Genomic DNA, 5,758 nt, shown 5'->3' with positions numbered 1-5,758 from the left:
CCGCCTGCGTCTGACGGGGGGACGCAGGGGCGGACAGTGGGAGGGAAAGCGCGGTGGTCACGCTGGCCGTGAGCGGGCCAGAAAGCGCAGGCGGAGAGTGTGCTGGGCAGCCCTGCTCTGGAGCGGGAGAGACCTGGTCCCTTACAGCCGTGTCACCTGTACTGTGGGCGGGAGAAGTAACCTGGGGACGAGTCAGGTCTGCAAAGGAGGCTATGAATAATGCCTGCTTCATAGCGTTGTTCTGAGAATTCGATATGGGTCATTTGGAAAAAGAGCAAAGTGCCAGGTACTGACCGCCGAAAAAGTGGTAATAGATGTTGTTATTTAGAAGACACTTTGTTCTTTTCCTTGGGTGGTTTACATAAGCCTCCCAATTATCTCGTGATAGCGGTATGAGCATCTGCATTAAACACACGTTAAGCAGAAAGCAGATCTGAGTCTCAGGGTGGTGAGGTGGTCCTGAGCTTGAGCGCCGGTGACTTCTCCAGGCTCACCCGGATTGTGACAGAGCCAGGAGTCGAACAGTCGTTCATACCGTTCAGTCATCAGAAGAAACTTATCAAGAGTCCCTTTTGAGAAACTGCAGCCCACCAGAAAGTAGTAATTTTTAAAACTTTGCCATAAAGCACCGCACCCTTTGTATTGGGCATTCTGTGGGTTCTCTAACTCAAGGGGTAAACAGTTTTGCTAGGAAAATAGATAAAGGATGCAGCCTGTGTCCCTTTTTTTTACTGTTAATTTTAATGAAGTAGTGTCATCCTTTGCTGTACTTCAATCATCTGTTGTTCATTTTTTGTTTGTATTTAATTAAATCAATTTAAATCAATAGACAAAATTATTTTTACCAAATGAGAGTGGTAGGTTTAAGCCCCGTGATCATTTCAGACTGGTAGATGGACAGATGGTGTTTCCACAGGGTGTTTCCCTTGCCTTTTCAAGGGCTAAAGGGATGCTGTAGGGAGGCTGCTTCTCAGCTGGGCTGCTGATGTGATTGGGAGGTGAATGTAGGGACTGTAAGGCAGGCCAGGTGTCCTGACCCTTTCCTCTTTTTGTCCCCCCAGCTGAATCTTCACCGTCCTCTACACTCTCCCAAAACCTACCGAAAATGAACGTATCTAAGGTGAGCTCTTTATTCATCAGCTACTTTGTGCTGTGATAGATTTAACCTGATTGCAGATTGCTCTCAGCTTGTGTTACATATCCCTTATCAGTGTAAGTTATTTCTCTTTTATAATCGGTTTAAGATTTTACTTGAGTCATGAATCTACACTGAATTATATTGAACACCTTTTTGTATCTTTTGGAGTAAAGGTATAGCTTGTTTTCTTTAATCTCCAAATATTAGATGTAGCTGAAATGGATTTTAGAATGTTAACTTACTCTTGAATTCCTGTGTAGACCCTATTTGCTCATGGGTGTGTTTTATTGTTTTTGTTTTTAAATTTGTAACTGACATCTTTTTGTTAATATCATATTTGAATTTTTATTCCTGTATTGACAAACTAGATTAGCCTATAATTTTGTTTTCTTGTATACCTGACCAACTGTGGTATCTCGGTTGTACTAGTCTTTTCAGGGCACTTTCCTGCTCTTTTCTCTTCTCCCTTCCCCTCCCTTCCCCTTTCCTTTCTCCTATCCCCCTTCCTCTCTCTCTCTCTCTCTCTCTCTCTATTTCATGTGAGAAAATCACCTGCTATATATTTCCTTAAACTTACCTCTAAAATTGGGCTTTGTGAGTACATCTGCTTTTTTGTGTAGATGTAGATTATTGAATCACTTTATTTAAACAATCATAGATCCAGTCTGGTTTTCTATTTTTTTAATTACTACATTTTCAGAGAAAATTGTACATTTTCATCTGTTTTTAAATGTATTTCATAACCTTGTTGATTGTATTCTCTTATATCTGTTTTGTTAAATCTATAATTTCTGTTTTCATATATTTAAATTTTTTACTTAATACAGGGAATGCTGATCAGAAAGCAACCAAATGTGTTGCTGGTTGGCCCTGTCATAAATCTAGAATTTCAGAGTCTGAGGATGGGTTGGAAATTTGTACAGATAGTGTATTCTAAATACTGAGTTGAGGGAGCATACACTCAACCATTTTGCTGGTTCCCACTTCAGTACACCAGCTGTCAGTTTCTTTTTTTAGATAGGTGATCCGTTCCTCTGACTCTGTAATCTAAGCAGAAAGCAGACTCATCGAGGTCTGTGATCATTTTGAATATTTTTGTGGTTCAAAGAATGAATCAAGGTTATTGTTATTTTTTTTTTTCTAATGGAGTTTTTTAGTCTTGCATGATTTTTTGTCAGAATATAATTTCTCCATTGAATTGCCCGGACACCTAAATTAAAAAAATGTGTGTGTGCACATGTTTGTATATATCATTTTTAGACTTTCTCTTCTTTTGATCTGTGTGTTTCACTTTTGTTAATATCACACTATCTAGAGGTGGCTGTATGGTATGTCTTGAAATCAAGTAATATCAGCTCTCCAGCTTTATTGTTTTTTAAAATGGTTTGCATATTCTAGGATGTTTGCCTTTTTACATAAATACTAGAATTAGGTTGTGAATCTAAAAAAACCTGGTAAGCTTTTAATTGTGATTTCATTGAATCTATAGATCTCTTTGTGGAGAACTGATACCTCCACCATATTGAACCTCCTAATCTATGAATTCAATATTTATCTCTGTTTACTAGGTGTTTTAGAGAATTTTGAGGTGAGAAAGGGCATCACCTGACTTATAATTTAAAATATAACTCTGAGAATGGACTCTAGTGAGACAGTGGTGGAAACAGAAGAGTTAGCAGGCTCTTTCAGTAATCCTTTCAAGAAATGATGATGTTAGCAGCTGTACTTTGAAGTGATCAAATTTTGAATGGATTTTGAAGGCAGAGCCAAATGTATGAAAATGCCTGTTTCCCTAGGACATTGCATATAAAGAGTATACTGTCAGATATTTTTGATAATATGAAAAGATTTTCAGTTTTTGTCTTACATTTTTAACCATAAACTTGATAGGAATTATTTCCAAAGGTATTTTCCATGTCACCTAATTTTGAATTCTTCAGATTGATGAGAAATGTGCTTTCACAGACATCAGTGTCATTCAGGGATGTGACTGTGGAGTTTACCCTGGAGGAGTGGCAGTGTATGAGCTCTGCTCAGAAGACCCTGTACAGAGATGTGATGCTGGAGAACTACAGCCACCTTGTCTCATCGGGTGAGCCTACTTTATCATGTGACTCTGCCTAGAGTGCATGTGATTTTCTGCTGCTTCTTTTTTTTAAAAAAAGCACCTATATTGAGGTATAATTAACAGAAAAGAAAATTCAGCAAGTTTCTGTTTATAATTGAGTGAATTTTGAAAAATGTGTACAGCTGTACCAGCAAAATCATGATATAGATTATTTCTATCACGTGAAAATTTTCCTTTTTCAGTCATCCTCTCTTCCTACCCATTTTCTGACAATTATTGATCCACTTTCTATTTCAATACATTTGCCTTTTTTGAAATTTCACATACAAGGTTGTGTACTATTTTTTTGTATGGCTTCTTTCATTTAGCTTAATTCTTTTGAGATTCATGGATGTTTGTTGTGTGTATCTGTATTTATTCTTTTTATTGACAAGTAGTGTTTTGTTTTATGCCATGTATTTTCAGTTGTTCATAAAACACTGAGGTCCTTAGCAGTTTGGTGCTATCATAGGTAAAGGTGTTATAGATATTTAAGTCCATGTTTTCATTCCCTTGTGTAAAGTTGTGGTTTTCTGGGTCTCACAGCAAGTATTTGTACCTATAAGAATACCTGGTTTTATTGTGCTTCACTTTATTAGGCTTCCCAGATGTTAGTTTTTTACAAATGGAAAATCTGCGACAACCCCTTGGGTCTGACCACATGTATTGCTCCCAGTTTTCAAACAGCATTTGCTCACATTTATCTCTGTGTCATGTTTTGGTAATTCTCACAACGTTTCAAACTCTTTCATTATTTTATTTGTTATGGTGATCTGTGATTTTTGATGTTATATTGTAATTGTTTTGGGGTATCATGAATTGCACCCATATGAGATGGCAAACTTAATTGATAAATACTGTGTGTGTTCACACTGCTCCACTAACTGGCCATTCCCCCATCTCTCTCCCTCTCTTCAGGCCTCCCTATTCCCTGAGACACAATAATATTGAAATTAGGCCAATTAACCCTACAGTGGCCTGTAAGTGTTCAAGTGAAAGGAAGAGTTGCATGTCTCTTACTTAAAATTAAAAGCTAGAAATTATTGGTGAAGAAGGCACCTTGAAAGCCGAGATCAGCTGAAAGCTAGGCCCCTTGCACCAAACAGTCAGCTAAGTTGTGAATGCAATGGAAAGGTTCTTGAAGGAAAATAAAAGTGCTAACTCCAGTGAACACATGAATGATAAGAAAGTGAAACAGCTCAATTGCTGATATAGAGAACATTTTAGTGTCCTGGATAAAAGGTCAAACCAGCCACAACATTCCCTTAAGCCAAATACTAATCCAGGGCACAGCCCTAGCTCTCTTCAATTCTGTGAAGGCTGAGGAAGGTGAGGAAGCTGCAGAAGAAGAGGTTGAATCTAGTATAGTTTGGTTCATGGGGGTTAAGGAAAGAAGCCGTCTCTCTTAAGATGAATGTTCAAGGAGGATCAGCAAGTGCTGATGGAAAAGCTGCAGCAAGTTATCCAGAAGATCTAGTTAAGATGATTAATGAAAGTGGCTACACTACACAACAGAGTTTCAATGTAGATGAAATACTCTTCCATTGGAAGAAGATGCCATCTAGGACTTTCAAAGGTAGAGAGAAGAAGTCAATGCCTAGCTTCAAAACCCAGACTGACTCTCTTGTTAGGGACTAATGCAGCTGGTGACTTTAAGTTGAAGCCAGTGCTCATTTACCATTCTGGAAATTCTAGGGCCTTTAGGAATTATGCTGAATCTCTTTTGCCTGTGCTCTCTAAGTGGAACAGCAAAGCCTGGATGACAGCACATCTGTTGACAAAATGGTTTACTGAGTATTTTAAGCCTGTTGTTAGACCTACTGCTCAGAAAAAAGGTTCCTTTCAAAACATGGTCATTGATTATGCACCTGGTCACTCAAGAGCTCTGATGGAGATGTACAATGTGATTAGTATATTTATGCTTGCTAACACAACATCCATTCTGCAGCCCATGTGTTGAGTTGTTTTGACTTTCAAGTCTTATTATTTAAAAAAATATATTTTATAAACATAGCTGCCATAGATAGTGATTCCTCTATAGATCAGGGCAAAGTCAATTGAGAACATTCTGGAAAGGATTGACCATTCTAGATGCCATTAAGAACATTTGTGATTCATGGGAAAAGGTCACAATATCCACTGGAACAGGAGTTTGGAAGAAGTCGATTCCGACCCTTATGGATGACTTTGACAGTTTCAAATTTTCAGTGAAGGAAGTAACTGCAGATGTAGTGGCAGAAACAATTAGAATTAGAAGTAAAATCTGAAGATATGTTTGAATTGCTTTAATCGCATGATAAAAATTTAATGGATGGGGCTTCCCTGGTGGCGCAGTGGTTGGGAGTCCGCCTGCTGATGCAGGGGACATGCATTCGTGCCCCGGTCTGGGAGGATCCCATGTGCCACGAGTGGCTTGGCCCGTGAGCCATGGCCTCTGAGCCTGCGCATCTGGAGCCTGTGCTCCACAACGGGAGAGGCCACAACGGGAGAGGCCACAACAGCGAGAGGTCCGT

At 39.0% G+C, this 5,758-nt stretch overlaps 1 pseudogene; it reads left to right on the top strand.

Moving 5' to 3' along the window:
- The first annotated feature begins 254 nt into the window (after positions 1-254).
- LOC103086336 (zinc finger protein OZF-like) overlaps positions 255-5,758 on the top strand; it is a 104,219-nt pseudogene continuing 98,715 nt past the window's right edge.

The sequence above is a fragment of the Lipotes vexillifer genome, unplaced genomic scaffold, assembly GCF_000442215.2.
Source record: "Lipotes vexillifer unplaced genomic scaffold, Lipotes_vexillifer_v1.1 scaffold913, whole genome shotgun sequence".
Lineage (NCBI taxonomy): Eukaryota > Metazoa > Chordata > Mammalia > Artiodactyla > Lipotidae > Lipotes > Lipotes vexillifer.
Note: the sequence above shows the minus strand (reverse complement) of the source record. Positions and strands in the feature narration are given on the sequence as shown.